The sequence below is a fragment of the Miscanthus floridulus genome, chromosome 19, assembly GCF_019320115.1.
Source record: "Miscanthus floridulus cultivar M001 chromosome 19, ASM1932011v1, whole genome shotgun sequence".
Lineage (NCBI taxonomy): Eukaryota > Viridiplantae > Streptophyta > Magnoliopsida > Poales > Poaceae > Miscanthus > Miscanthus floridulus.
Window position 1 is genome coordinate 52,036,526 of NC_089598.1, and position 15,385 is coordinate 52,051,910.

A 15,385-nucleotide genomic window follows, 5' to 3' on the forward strand; every position below is an offset into this window, starting at 1 on the left:
GCCCATCCGATCTAGACTGCGGGTTTATTTTGAAATAATTTGAGGTGTTTTTTTTGCAAAATATACTGAAAGGACCTCTGGAGCGCGGGTTGATTTTCAAAACATAGAAAGGGTTTTTTGAAAAAATGACCGCGGCTCGCTTGATCTGGACCGTCCGCGCGCCCGATCGAACAGCTTCGAAAACCACGCAACGTGGCATGCTGCCTGGTCAGCTTTTGGAGGCAGGATTCATATGTAAAAGATACTATACATACATTTCGCACATACAAACAAAAGATGAAACCAGTCCCTGTTTCACGAAAAAATTGCAAAAATGGCACTCGAAAGATTGACTCCTTGATTATGATGACACTCAGGTGGATGATAAGTGGGTCCGTCTGTGTTTATGAATGTGGGTCCAGTATTAAATCTGCAAAAGACCTATGTTTGAGTCCTATTTTTACAAATCGCCCGTTTCACTGTTTCAGTTTTAGACAGAAAACCGGTGTGGATGGATTGGCGACGAGCTGACGTGCGAGCTCACCATGGATGCCGGGCTCTTTGGTAGCTCACCTAGTTCCTGGAAGCGCTGGCCAGCATCGCCTTCGGCAGTTTGGCTGTGGCCGTTGTAGCTCTCGTTCTCCTCCAGCGACCGCCTCATGGTCTCCGGCGTGAACAAGTAGGTGACGGCGAGGCCGAGCAGGCAGATCCCGCCAAGGATATGCCAACACCTTCCTCCTGTCCCGGTCCTGCGACGCCCATAGGAAGCCGATGGCGCCGATGAGCGCGCCGAGTTTCCCCGCCGCGCCAGATATCCCATGGCACGTGGACCGGAACCTCGCTGGGAAGAGCTCGGCGGGCAGGATGAAGGTGGTGGTGTTGGGCCCGAGGTTCGCGGAGAAGAAAGTGAGCGCGTAGAGCACGATGTACCAAGCGTCCGTGGCGTGGCCGCGCCAGTAACGGCCATGAGGAGGAACCCGACGATCTGGAGCCGGCGTCGGCCCACGCGGTCGATGAGGAGCACGGCGACGAAGTAGCCTGGGATGGTGGACGCGACGGCGATGATGGCCTGGAACTTGGCCACGTTGAAGGCCTCCTGGAACGCGTTCACGTGATCCACTGACGGGAACCACGGGCGGTAGATCTGGGACTGGAACAGCATGCTGCTGTAGTAGGGGATGTCGAGAAGGAACCACGTCGATGCGCACGCGAAGAGGTCCCGGCCGTGCCGCTGGAGGGAGCGGCACGAGAAGAGGCCGTACGACGACGCCGTCGTGAGGCCGAACTGCGCCGGAGGAGTCATGCGGCGAAAGGCGGCCACCTCCTCCTCGGTGATCGAGGCCAGGTCGAGGTCGGCGAGCACGCGGCCGATGTCGTGGGTGTTCAATTTCGTAGGACTCAAACGAGTCAAAATCCCAGTAATCAAAGATTCTAATACACGATCTACAGAGAGGCAGAGAGAAGAGGAGTGAGAGGTTGCAGACCATCGAAGGCCGTAGTGGTCGAAGCACCGGTTGGGATCTCGTTCACTGTTGCCATCTGCACGCCGACAGCGACGTTCGGTGGAGAGAAAGGAGTCGGTGCAGTGGCGTCCTTGGCGACGGCGTGTGCGTCGGGGTGGCGTTGCCAGCGTCGATGGTGCTTCCCGTCGCTGGCAGCGCCCCTTCTCAAGATCGGGTTAGGGTTAGGATGTCGGTGGGTGTCTGGCGGCGCGGTGAACCTCATACTACGAGCCCTGGCCCCCACATTTCCTTTATAGCGCTGTGCGATGGGGGGCCCACCAACCATATAGGGTTGGGCACCCCCGATCAGGGCGTGTGAACAAGGCCCAAAGGCCGTTGGGCCTAATGACGTGGGAGATCAATCCAACATTCTCCCCCTTGATCTCTCATCACTTTCTTCGTTCTTAATTCTTACTCAAAACTTTCGATTCATATTTTTCTTGCTTCCATCTTATTTCATCACAGATTAGTGCATAGAACTGTCCCATCGTCACAACAATTAGTGCCGTTAGACTAACAGCCACAATACACTTCTCCGTTTTGAAATGTAAACTTTCTTTGGGTCCTTCGTATGTTCGGGAATCATAGGCTTTTCCTTAAACCCATGCCGGCTACGTGTTCTCTGAACACGTTGGGTGGTAAGCCCTTTATGAGCGGATCTGTGAGCATTTTCTCTGTACTTATATGCTCAAGATTTATTATATGATCCCAAACTTTATCTTTCACAACATAGTACTTTATGTCAATGTGTTTGGCAGCACCACTTGACTAATTGTTGTGAGCGTACTGTACAGCTGGATTGTTATCACAATACAATCTCAGTGGTTTATTTATATTATCAATCACTTTCAATCCGGGTATGAATTTCTTCAGCCAATTCACCTGCCCCGTTGCCTCATAGCATGCTACAAACTCGGCATACATTGTCGAGGATGCAGTTACGGTTTGTTTGGAGCTTTTTCACGATATAGCCCCTCCTACGAGAGTAAATATATATCCTGATGTGGATTTTCTTTCTTCTCCTGCATAATTAGAATCTGAATACCTCTCTATCTGCAGGGAATCAGATCTTTTATACGTAAGCATGAGGCCTTTCGTACCCTACAAATAACGCAGGACTTTTTTCACTAAATTCCAATGTTCAATTCCTGGATTCTTTTGATATTTGCCAAGTAACCCGGTAACAAAAGCTAGGTCAGGGCGTGTACACACTTGAGCATATTGTAAACTTCCAACAGCTGAAGCATATGGTATCACTTTCATTCGGTCAATTTCATATTGGTTCTTGGGACACTGATGTTCCCCAAATCTATCGCCCTTGACTATAGGAGCAGGTGAAGGACTGCACGCATGCATACTAAATTTCTTCAGGACCTTTTCTATGTATGCCTTTTGCGATAATCTAGAACCCCCTTTCTCCTGTCTCGGTGAATCTCTACTCCCAAAACGAATGAGGCCTCACCGAGATCTTTCATATCAAAGTTTGAGGACAAGAATTTCTTCGTTTCCATTAGTAGATTGATATCACTACTAGCAAGTAAGATATCATCCACATACAAAATTAGGAATATGTACTTTCCATTCTTGAACTTTGCATAAACGCAATTGTCCTCAACATTTTCTTTAAAACCAAAACCTTTTATCGTTCTATCAAACTTCAAATACCACTGTCTTGAAGCTTGCTTCAATCCGTAGATTGATTTCTTCAGGCGGCATCCCATATTTTCCTTTCCTTTTATGACAAAACCTTTTGGTTGTGCCATATAAACATTTTCTTCCAAATCCCCATTTAGTAAAGCCGTCTTTACATCCATTTGATGTAACTCCAAATTATAGTGGGCTACAAGTGCCATTATAATTCCGAAGGAATCTTTACATGAGACTAGAGAAAACGTCTCATTGTAATCAATCCCTTCTCTTTGCGTGAAGCCTTTCGCCACAAGTCGTGCTTTAAATCTTTCTATATTCCCTTAGGAGTCATATATCGTTTTGTAGACCCATTTACAGCCTACTGTTTTGGCTCCTTTAGGAATATTTTCTAAGTCCTAAACTTTATTGGTACTCATTGATTTCAATTCATCTTTCATGGCCTTAAGCCACTTTGATGAGTGGTCGCTTCTCATGGCTTCTTCAAATGAGGTGGGATCATCCCCCATCTGACATTCTTCTGTTTCATAAACTTCATAGTCATCAGTAATAGCTGATCTTCTTATTCTTTGAGACCTTCTAGGTGCCTCTAGCACTTGTTCCACATTGGGCTGTTGTTCTTCCTCATGTGCAACATTTGGTTCTATAGGTTCCTCAAGGACAGGTTCCTCATGTTCATTCATTGTCGCCATGGGAGAACTTGCAACAGATGTTGGCACTACAGTGTCCTGCGCTAGTTGGTGCAACAGCAGCAGGTAGCGTGAAGAATGGTTCTTCAACCATTGGAGTGGGTACATGTACCCACTTTTCCTGTAGGCTGATTTCTTGTGCTACCATGCTCCCCCTAATCATGTTATCCTCCAAGAACACAGCGTGTCTGGTTTCTACAATCTTCGTATGTCTGTCAGGACAATAGAAGCGATATCCTTTTGATCTTCCTGGATAGTCAATAAAATGGCAACTGACTGTCTTGGAGTCTAACTTTCCTATGTTTGGGTTAAACACTTTTGCCTCAGCCGGACAGCCCCACACACGCAAATGGTTAAGTGAGGGTTCCCTTCATATCCATAATTCATACGGTGTTTTAGGCACCAATTTACTTGGTACTCGATTAAGTATGTGAATGGCGGTTTTCAGTGCCTCCATCCATAAACTAATCGGTAATGTGGAGTAACTCATCATGCTTCTTACCATATCCATTAAAGTACGGTTATGTCTTTCAGCCACTCCATTCTACTGAGGCTCCCCCGGTGTGGAGTATTGAGCAACTATGCCATTTTCCTGTAGGAATCTTGCAAATGGTCCAGGAATTTGGCCATATGGGGTATGTCACCCATAGTACTCTCCACCTCGGTCTGATCGTACTATCTTGATTTTCTTATTGTGCTGATTTTCAACTTTAGCTTTAAATATTTTGAATTTATCCAATGCTTCCGATCTTTCTTTAATTGGATAAATATTACCATAACGAGAGTAGTTGTCTGTGAATGTTATAAACGAATCATAACCATCCACACTTTTCACAAGAAAAGGACCACATATGTCTGTGTGGATTATTTCTAAAATTTCTGTGCTTCGTTTGGCATCTTTCTTAATTTTCTTGACATACTTTCCTTTGATACAATCAACACATTGTTCTAAATCTGAAAATTCTAAGTGCGGGAGAATTGATTCCTTAACCAATCGTTTTATTCTCCCCCTCGAAATATGGCTCAAGCGACAGTGCCATAATTTCAAAAAGACAATATCAATTCTCTTTCGCTTCTTAGTTACATTCGCAGATGGGGAATCATCCACATTCTCATCGCATACATTGTTCGTATTCTCAGCAAGAGATAATAAATAAAGCTTGTCTTGTCAGAAGACAAGACCAATACATTTATTATTAACCAGTATCTTACACTTGCCACCACTAAAGTGGCAATCAATTCCATCATCATCAAGTTTCGAAACGCTTATCAAATTTCTACGCAAAGAGGGAACATAAAGTACTTCTTTAAGTCTAAGTACAAAACCATTATTCAATTCTAAAGAAAAAACTCCAATGGCTTCAACATTGGCTTGCACTCCATTTACAACTTTAATCGTTCTTTCTCCTCTTTGCAAGGTTCTCGTCCCACTTAACCCCTGTAAGGAATTTGCAACATGAGTAGTTGCACCTGAATCAACGCCACCAGGTGGATTTATCATAACATAAATACAGGGATTCATCTACAAATGTAATAAATTCATCATCCTTTCTTTAGCAGAGATTTCAGAAAGTCTGGACAATCCCTCTTGTAGTGTCCCTTCTTGAAGTAGTGCTTGCACTGATCTTTTTCAGCTCCACCATACCGCTGATTCTCAGAATCCTAGGGTTTCTTTCCCTGTGAATTGGAGGAAGAGGTCTTATCCCACTTAGGTTTCCCTTATGGTTTAGAATTCTTGCCATTAAAGTTCTTTCTTTTGTATCCTTCACAAAATGAGCGGATTCACCTTGTGAGGACTTTATCCTCTCCTCTTCTTGAGCACACATTGAGATGAGTCTTTCTATGCCCCATCTTTCAGGCTGCATATTGTAATTCACAATGAAGGTGTCATATTCTTTTGGCAAAGAAGCAAAAATCAAATGAATTAGGAAATCCTCCTCCTTCAAATTCATTTCCTTTAGCTTAGATGCCGTAGTATTCATCTTCAAAATGTGCTCTCTTATGCTACCACCAGTGAATTTCTCATTCACAAGCTTCTTAATCAGTGAACTTGCTGTGGCCTTGGTAGACCCAGTAAACTGATTCTTGATTTTCTCAAGATATTCTGTGGCAGTAGCACATTCAGGGATTGAACCCCTTATCTGTTCTTCTATGGTAGCCTTGGCCACCAATAGGCACTTGCAGTTGGAGAGAGTCCATTGCCGATGTTCAAGGTCATATTTCATTCTTATTTTAGCATAATCATGCTTTCGAGCAGTGAAATCAGCATCAGATTCATTTTCACCTCTCACTGGGTCCTCTGGCTCAGTAGGACACGGTGAGGTGATGGCAAAATCGACCTCTCCCAACGCAAGTTCCAATTCTTACTTCTCCCGCCACACACGGTGATTGGTCCCATTGAGTGTCGGGATGTTGGCAATGTTCACAATGCATTTGCCTCCTGAAATCACACCAGAGTAAGTAAGAAACATTTATACATAAAATTTCATGCTTTAACTCAACGTTGGTCAAATTAAAACTTATAATTCATCCATGTAAACATTTTACATCACCGTTGGGCAGAAGTAAAATTAATGCATAATTTCTCATGGATCAAAATTATAATATTGTTATTAACAACGTTGGTCAGAAAATAACAACATCATAATCTCATCAAAATTATCAGAAATTCATTTCTTTTAAAATTAAATTACCCCGTTGGTTCAAATTTAATCAAAGAGAACAATAATTATCATGCATAGCGGAAACATTAATAATCTTTTTATATTATTATTTTTCCAGAAGCACTAAATACTTTACTGTTTTCTGGCAAAATATCGTTGGATAAAATTTGCACAGAAAAATTATATCAAAATCATTCAAATTCATCAAAAAATATGCATTAGAATTGCTCCTGGAAAAATAATAACAAAACATTTTCTTATTACTTCAGCCCAACGCAGCCCAGCTCGCCCATGCACGTGGCCCAAGATGGCAATAAACCGGCTCGGCCCAGTCCTCCGCGTGCGAGCAGGCCGCACCCAGGCCACAACCTAGGCCTGGGCCGGCAAAGTGCCGCGCGCGCTCGCGCCCGCCTAGGCCGGCGACGGCCCGATTTGATCTATGCCGTTGGTTCTGATCGAATGGTCGCACGCGCGGATAGGGAGAACAAAAACCCCACCCACGGCCACGCCCTCCAAACCCTAGTTCACTTCTCTCTCTCGGCCTCTCTCTCTTCGCTCCTCACACAGCAGCGATGCGAGCGGGCGGTGGAGCGAGCATGGCGCCGTCGCTGGCCCCCTCGCCGGCGCACGTGCTCCCCAATGAGTGAGCACGCCGCCGTCGAGCGGCTAGGTCGCGGCGCCCCTTTGGCCGAGACCGGCGAGTAGCGCCCCGAATCGGCTCTTCTTCTCCCACGCCGGCGAAGGGCTGGTTCGGCTCTTCTTCTCCCGCACCGACGAAGGTGAGTCCGCCCCCTTTTTACCTTCTTCCCCGTCCTTTCTCTCTTCTGGGATTAACCCATGGTGGGGATGGGGAAAAAATTAGGGTTAGGGATTTGCTTTTCGATTTGATTTTGCCGATTCGGTTTTCTGTTCTTTTGATTTCTTTTCTTTTCGTTCATCCAAATGGGAAACTAGGGTTAGGGTTAGGGTTCCGACCCTTCTTTTCTTTCTTCTTCCCCTTCTTCCCCTTTCCCCTACTCTGATTTGATGTGGGGAATTAGGGTTAGGTCTTAGGGTTCGGCTTCGTGAGCCGAGGGCCCTATCTCTTCTCTGATCCGAATGGATCTATTCTCTTTTCTTCTTTTACCCGGTTAGGGATATACAGAGGCATCTAGCTCCGATGCCATTGTTAAATTTCGTAGGACTCAAACGAGTCAAAATCCCAGTAATCAAAGATCCTAATACATGATCTATGGAGAGGCAGAGAGAAGGGGAGTGAGAGGTTGCAGACCATCGAAGGCCGTAGTGGTCGAAGCACCAGTTGGGATCTCATTCGCTGTTGCCATCTGCATATCGGCAGCGATGTTCGGTGGAGAGAGAGGAGTCGGTGCAGTGGCGTCCTTGGCGGCGGTGTGTGTGTTGGGGTGGCGTTGTCGGCGTCGGTGGTGCTTCCCGTCGCTGGCAGTGCCCCTTCTCAAGATCGAGTTAGAGTTAGGATGTCGGTGGGTGTCTGGCGGCGCGGTGAACCTCGTACTGCGAGCACCGGCCCCCTACCTTTCCTTTATAGCGCTGTGCGACGGAAGCCCACCAACCATGTAGGGTTGGGCGTCCTCGATCAGGGCGCGAGAACAAGGCCCAAAGGCCGTTGGGCCTAATGACGCTGGGAGATCAATCCAACAGTGGGTTGCCTTCACCACGTCGTGCTCCACAAGCGTCAGTAAACCTGCAGTGATTGATTGATGGAAACATGTATAGTAGAATTTGCTGTACTTTTTTAGAATTAAGAATTTGCTGTATTAGAATTGCTTGATCATATCAATCACTGGTTGTACTTGTAAGCCATGTCAAGGGTATTCTTGACTCATACAGTATGCAGGCCTCTCAAGGGAGGTGATGACGCTTACCATTAGGTCAAGTGCCTGTTTAGTTCTCAAAATTTTGCAAAATTTTTTAAGATTTTCCGTCACATCGAATCTTTGGACACATGCATGAAGCATTAAATATAAATAAAAAATAAAACTAATTACACAGTTTAGACGAAATTCACGAGACGAATCTTTTAAGCCTAATTAGACTATGATTGGACATTAATTGCCAAATAACAATGAAAGTGCTACAGTACCATTCCCAAAAAATTTCGCCAACTAAACAAGGCCGTAATTTGGAAGACAGGAGAGGCACACCATGGATAAAAAAAACCTTCTATGCCGAACTAAAAACTTATTCAAATTATTTCCTCATGAATTTCTGCACTCTGGAAAAAGTCAGGGATTTCAAGGGGATTTTAGTTTCCAAATTAACCCTTAGTGGGTCGCAGGAGCCTTTTAGCGATTTTTAGCCTTTTATTAGGAGGTAAAGTTAACGAGTTGCAAGTTTGTTCGATTTTCAATCCTGAACTAAAAAGCACACAAAAGACACAATCTAGTAGAAACAGATAAATTCACTAGTACAAAAATCATCTTTACAGATGGCTCCCATTTCTAATAGAGACGGGCGACTTATGGAAACCGCTTGTAACCTTCGCGGGGAGCACTGTAGCTAACGAACCATTGCTGGAAATCAATTTTCAGGGACGATTCTATTAAATAAACCATTACTGAAAATAAAACTATTTTAGGGACGGAGGGCTTAAAAGAACCGCCTTTGAAAATAAGATTTTCAAGGATGGTTGGTTATGTCAACCGCCTCTAAAAATGGGTGTGGGTGGTTTTGTTAAGTCCACCATCCCTAAAAATCAATTTTCAAGATCAATCGTCCTTAAAAATAGCTACAACACAAATAAATTCATATCTTTTTCAAATAAAGTCGGATGAAGACAAAATTTATATCAAAATTATAGATCTCGACAAGATCTAAAACTTTGTAGTTGATAACATTTTTGTTTGAGATCATTTAGGATTCCAAATATATAAATTAAGTTCTCAAATTTAGAATTTCAATTTTTTTGAAATTTTCAAATGACCTTGGATGGCGAGAGGTCACTGGTTTGAATCACAGCGGCTGCACTCTGTTAGAAATAGTTAAAATTAAATTCAGAGTGAGTGGTGGTTGGTCCTTCGGGCTTTCGGCCACATTAATTTTTTTTCATATTTTTACGACTTCTAAATGATTTTAAAAAAAATCCAAAAGTTATTTTTAAGGATGATTGACTTTAGTCAACTGAGTCTAGAAATCAATTTTAAGGACAGGTTGTCTTAAGAAAACCATCCCTATAAATAACTTATTTTTATAATCACTCGCATAGTATTGGTTTTATAACTGACTCTGAAGATCATCTTTTACCGTCTGTAAAAAAAAAACATTTGTGTACTAGTTAGTCCTCCGGCTAGTTTCATAGGTGGGTTTGGGTTTTTTAATAATAAAAATTTGGTATGCTCTCTAAAAAATCATAATTTATTTATTTTACTTCAAATAAAATGTTATGGGCTCTTTTATGATCTATATAGTTTTTTTGACGCAAAAGACTATGGGGGAGATCCCCATAGATGATCTATATATTGTTATTTGGAACTAGTTTATTTCTTTCTAAAACTGTTTTATTTAGACCTGGTTGATAACATATTTGGAAGCAATAGGGAATAATCTAGAAAAATATCAAACTAGTACCAATTTTGTTCGAAAAACGTTATCTACTCATTTATGATCTATATATAGTTGTTTGGAACTGGTTTATTTCTTTCTAAAACTGTTTTATTTAGGACTGGTTGATAACATATTTGGAGGCAATTGGGAGCAATCTTGAAAAATATCAAACTAGTACCAATTTTCTTCTAAAAATGTTGTCTGCTCATTTATGGTCTATTTATACTTATTTAGAACTGGTTTATTGCTTTCTAAAACTGTTTTATTTAGAACGGGTTGATAACATATTTGGAGGCAATAGGGAGTAATCTAGAAAAATATCAAACTAGTACCAATTTTCTTCTAAAAATGCTATCTGCTCATTTATTGTCTATATATATATATATATACTTATTTGGAACTGGTTTATTTCTTTCTAAAACTGTTTTATTTAGAACTGGTTGGTAACATATTTGGAAGTAATAGGGAGTAATCTAGAAAAATATCGAACTAGTACCAATTTTCTTTTAAAAATGTTATATGCTTATTTATGATCTATATATACTTATATTGGAGTTGGTTTATTTTTTTCCTATTGCTTTATTACTTGTAATCTTGCTCATTATTTATTTAAAACAAATAAGATCAAAACAACTCTAAATAAAAGCACCAACAATTGGATATCATCTTTTGAAGAAAACTGAAACCAGCTACATATTTTTTATTGTAAAAGTAAATTAATTATCAACTTTTAGAGATCCAACATGATTTTTATTGTTTTTAGATTTGGAAAATAAGAAACCACATATGAAAATTTTTATGGGCCCAATTCTATCCAATTTTGACAGTTGTTGGGTGTCTATTACCTAGTTTCCCTATCTGAGGATGGCTACAACGAAGAGGCTAGGACACAACATTGTTTAAAACCTTGCCGGGTAAGCGAGCCAATTTGACTCGTCGAGGCTAGCAAAATTTTCCTTATTGTAGCAGGCAAGATTACTATGTATTTCATGGTGCTACCGAACATGAAAGCTGGTTTCGCCAAGCTGATGCGAGCCTTTATTTGGCCAAGTAGTAGACTCTTATTTTGAGTTAATCTGTGATAAAATACCGTGCGGCGAATGAAAAATGGGACCTACCTTCTTTTGTCCATTGACTCAACCACCGAGCTACAAGTAAGCTCATTCTCTACGGAGCAAAAAAATTCTAAACAAGAATGAAGACTATTGAGTGAAAACACGTTCTAGATTCTTGGAGTAAGTGTGTTTCTCAATCCTAGATTACAGTTGATTGATATTGTTATCTTATATACCAATATGCCATGTACACGTCTAACTTATCTGAATATATCATGACTAATCATGTTAAATGTCACTCCACCTTGCCATATTTTCTAGCCTTTGATGGTAACAATAACCTAAGGCATCCACAACTAGTCAGTTACCACCTTCTAACCCAAATTATAGGTCGTTTTGATTTTTCTAGATACATAGCTTTTGTTATGCACCTAAATATACGATATGTCTAGATGTATAATAAAAATTCTGTATCTAGAAAAGCTATAATTTGAACGAAGGGAGTACTATTGTTTTCAAGTCCAATCACGTTAAATGTGCACTCGAGGATGTGTAGACGGCTCGAACACACCATGCTACTATTGCAGGTCCAATGTTATTTTTCAATTTATTCTTAAGAGAAAGATAAAATATAACACATAAGAGCATCTCCAAGAGTTTCCAATAAAGCATCCCAATCTAGGATTTTTGGTAAGAATGGAACAAACTCATCTCTAGCAGTTCTCAGTCCCACCTTCCAATCTTTCCACACTTATAAAAATAGATTGATCGCGCCGCGCATCTCCCACAAGCCTATTCATCGGCCAATCTAAAGTGGAAGGACGTGAGAAAGAATAAAGAGTGAAAGAGTTCTAGATGCAAATATACAAAAGTGGAAGGGCGTGAGAAAGAATAAATAGTATATGATTTCTTATGTAAAATAGTCTTCTATATTTTAGGAGTAAATAATTGGTAACCGTTGGAGATGGTATTATTTATTCTTTTCAATAATTTTTGGTGAGTTCAAAAACTCCATGGTTTTGAAAAAAATTTGTTGGGAACTCTTGGAATGCTCTAATCCTAGTAAACATAGGCCAGGACTAATATGCCTCTTACGAGACTGTCACACAAGGATCACAACAAAATTCTTCGTAATCAATTAATTACATACTAATAATTCGCACTAGATAAAACGTAACATTAAAGAATGCAACAGAAAGAACGACACGACTAATCTCTTAATAAGATGACACTCTTAAGCTGTTGTTGTTCCAATCCAACGTAACGTAGAGGAGTAGGAAAAAATATTCTAGCTAAAAGTTGTTGGTGAGAGAAGCCCTGACATCCGCTCAATACTGGGCGAGCGAACACGCGCTCTCTCAACCACACTGAATGACACGGTCGCTCTCCAATTTCTTAATTAAAATGATTAAAAAATAAAACAGTTTGGACAGAGACATCTGAACTCTTTGTTCAGTTCAGGTGTGATCCTCGAACCTGGTCTACTAAGATTGATTGACATGATAATCATCTACGGTCGTAGGTCAGAAAGAGATGCTTTGGATTATCGATTATGTGTATATATAAAGACAATTAATTAACTATTATACGTGATGCTAACACTGCAGAGTTAAATTAGTTACATGATTAGTTCTAGAAGGTCGTAGGTCAGAGGGAACACCAGAAACATACTAGAAATTCCATAATCGTGATGACTGGCAAGTGGAGCTTAAAAAAATACAAATGATGCCAAGCCGCTGACTATACTACTCTCTCTACCCAAAAAAGAAGGACGTTACGTGATACGTGAACTTTGACTAAGTTTGTAGAAAATACATGTAATATTTATATCTCTAAATAAATTTATTATGAAAGTATATTCAACGATCTATCTAATTATACTAATTATGTATTATAAATTTTAATATTCTTTTATACTCCATCCGTTCCATTTTATCTAGCGTAAGTTAGAATGACACAGTCTCCTAGATTATTCTTTGATCATTCATTTGTTTTATATTATATTATATTATATTATATTATATTATATTATATTATATTATATTATTTATGTTTATAAACTTATAATTATTGGATAGTATAATTATTTATAAATCTAATCATATAAAGTTTGTATTATAATAATTAAAAATTATTAGTCAAAGTTTTTAAAGTTTGAATCTTGATATGCGTGTGCGTCTGATAAAATAGACCGGAGAGAGTATATAATTGGCTAAAGCTAAGTTAAAAAAAGTTAACTTCTCGAAAAACAAGAATACTTATACGCTGAACCAGCCTGCTTTATATAGGTGAGACACGTATTACTTCCCAGGCCACTGGGCTGCAGGGAAAGAGAGGCGACTACTTCTTGGGATCGCTGGTATATTCTTCAACTCGGCCTGGCCTTAACTGTATGTAAGTGACATGAGTATACATCAACACCTAAAACCTATTTCAGTTTTTTAACCATTTTCTATGCAACTACTTAGTACAGTAGCATGTTTTGAGACCATCATCGTGTGAAGCCCAATTCGAACCATTATTACTAAAATGTTAATGCATGCACGTACGTCTAACCTTGGCTGTCACTTTATTATTTAAGAAAGAAAAAGGAAAAGCACGTACGTACGGACTACGGACACTATTAAGCCCAATTCGAACCATTCGTTCGTAGTACGTAACTTTACAGCGCGCCGCTGCCGTGTTAATCATTTGGCCATCGAGAATCGAAATGAGTGGCTTCGTACGCGCACGTACCTGGCCGTGTCGGGCATGGCCATCCTCCAGTAGAAGGTGACGGCGGCGGGTTCGGCGCCGATCATGAGTATGATCCGCCAGGCGAGGTCGGCGGCCTCGGGCGTGTCGTAGAGCGGGGCGCGGCGGCCCGTGTATCGGTCGAACGCGGCGTCGACGGCCATGGTGACCGCAGAGCTGGCGAGGATCCCGAAGCCCTGCATGGAGAAGACGGCGGCGATGAAGGCGCCCCGCGTGCGTCGGTTGGCGAACTCGGACATGATGGCGGCAGAGAGCGGGTAGTCGCCGCCGACGGCGACGCCGAGGAGGAAGTGGAATAGGCAGAGGCTGGCGAGCGCGCAGCCGCCGGTGCGGCACACGGAGAAGCCGCTCCCCACGGAGGCGCACAGCATGAGGAGCAGTGACGCGCCGTACACGCGGCGCCGGCCCGCGCGGTCGCCCAGGGCGCCGAACACCAGGTTCCCGGCCACCGCGCCCAACAGCGCCACGCTCACGGTGGCGGACCCCACGGCGGGCGGCGTGACGCCCGGGCGGGGGCGGCCGTCGTCGTCGTCGACCCTGCTGGGGTCGTCCGCAGGCGCGTAGTAGACGCGGCCGATGAGCTTCATGCCGCCGGTCAGCAACAGCACAGTAGTTGACACGTAAGGCCCAACAACACCAGTGATCATGCCGCCGATCGCTCTCTAGTCTCTACCGTCACAGTACGGAAGCGAAGGTTGCGGTTGCGGGCCTGCGGGCATGCAGCAGCGCGCTGACGTGGTTGTGGGCCCCCGGATGGCAGGTGGTAGCCAATGGAAGTGTAGTTTTAAAGTCATCAGTGAAGCCTCCTGGGCCTGGAGATTGGTCTTGCATACGGTATACATGGTAAGGTGGGGCCCAAAGATTCGCGTATCCTGGCTGTGGTCTCCGGCTCTTGAGTGTCGCGGAGTCAACGACGTTCTGGGCATAGTATCTTCCACTCAACAACACCGGGAGTCGACCACGTGCTGTTTCGTTCAGAAGAAGGAAACGAACATGCAAATCATTCCCACCCTGTTCGATTAGGCCATTTATTTGGTTGCTATATATGTACATTGGTTTCTATTCATATTAGATGATACCCGTGTGTTGTTGCGAGAATAAACGTGTGGATTTTGCAGCATTATATAGGATAATAGAGCAAGTATAACAGAGCAACTTCAAATATTAAAGTTGAAAAAAATAGAAAAAGAAAGAGAGGAAATGATTGAATGGCCGGCCCTTTTCGTCCCAAAGGGACCTTCTTTCGATTTCCTTCACATGTAGAAAAATTGTTGTCCCTGTCCTTTCTGATCCCACGGACGAAATCGCGTAGAACAAAAGTCCACGATTGATCTCTAAAGCTCTAACAAAAATGCCTTTCCTGTGATCTTGGACTCTCTGTCACCGATGTCCTCCCACATCGACCTCCTGCAGCCTCCCCGAATGGAGCTCGGCCACGAGCATCGGCGGCACGCGGGTGAGCTTGGCCACTTGCAACGGTAGCACGCCGGCGAGCCGCAGCGACGTGCTTGGGCGAGGCATGAGTGGAGTGCGCC

The 15,385-nt window shown here is 42.7% G+C and overlaps 1 pseudogene; it reads right to left on the reverse strand.

The window, feature by feature from the left end:
* Positions 1-469: 469 nt before the first annotated feature.
* LOC136526029 (probable inorganic phosphate transporter 1-9) lies at positions 470-14,497 on the reverse strand (annotated as a pseudogene).
* Positions 14,498-15,385: the final 888 nt, after the last annotated feature.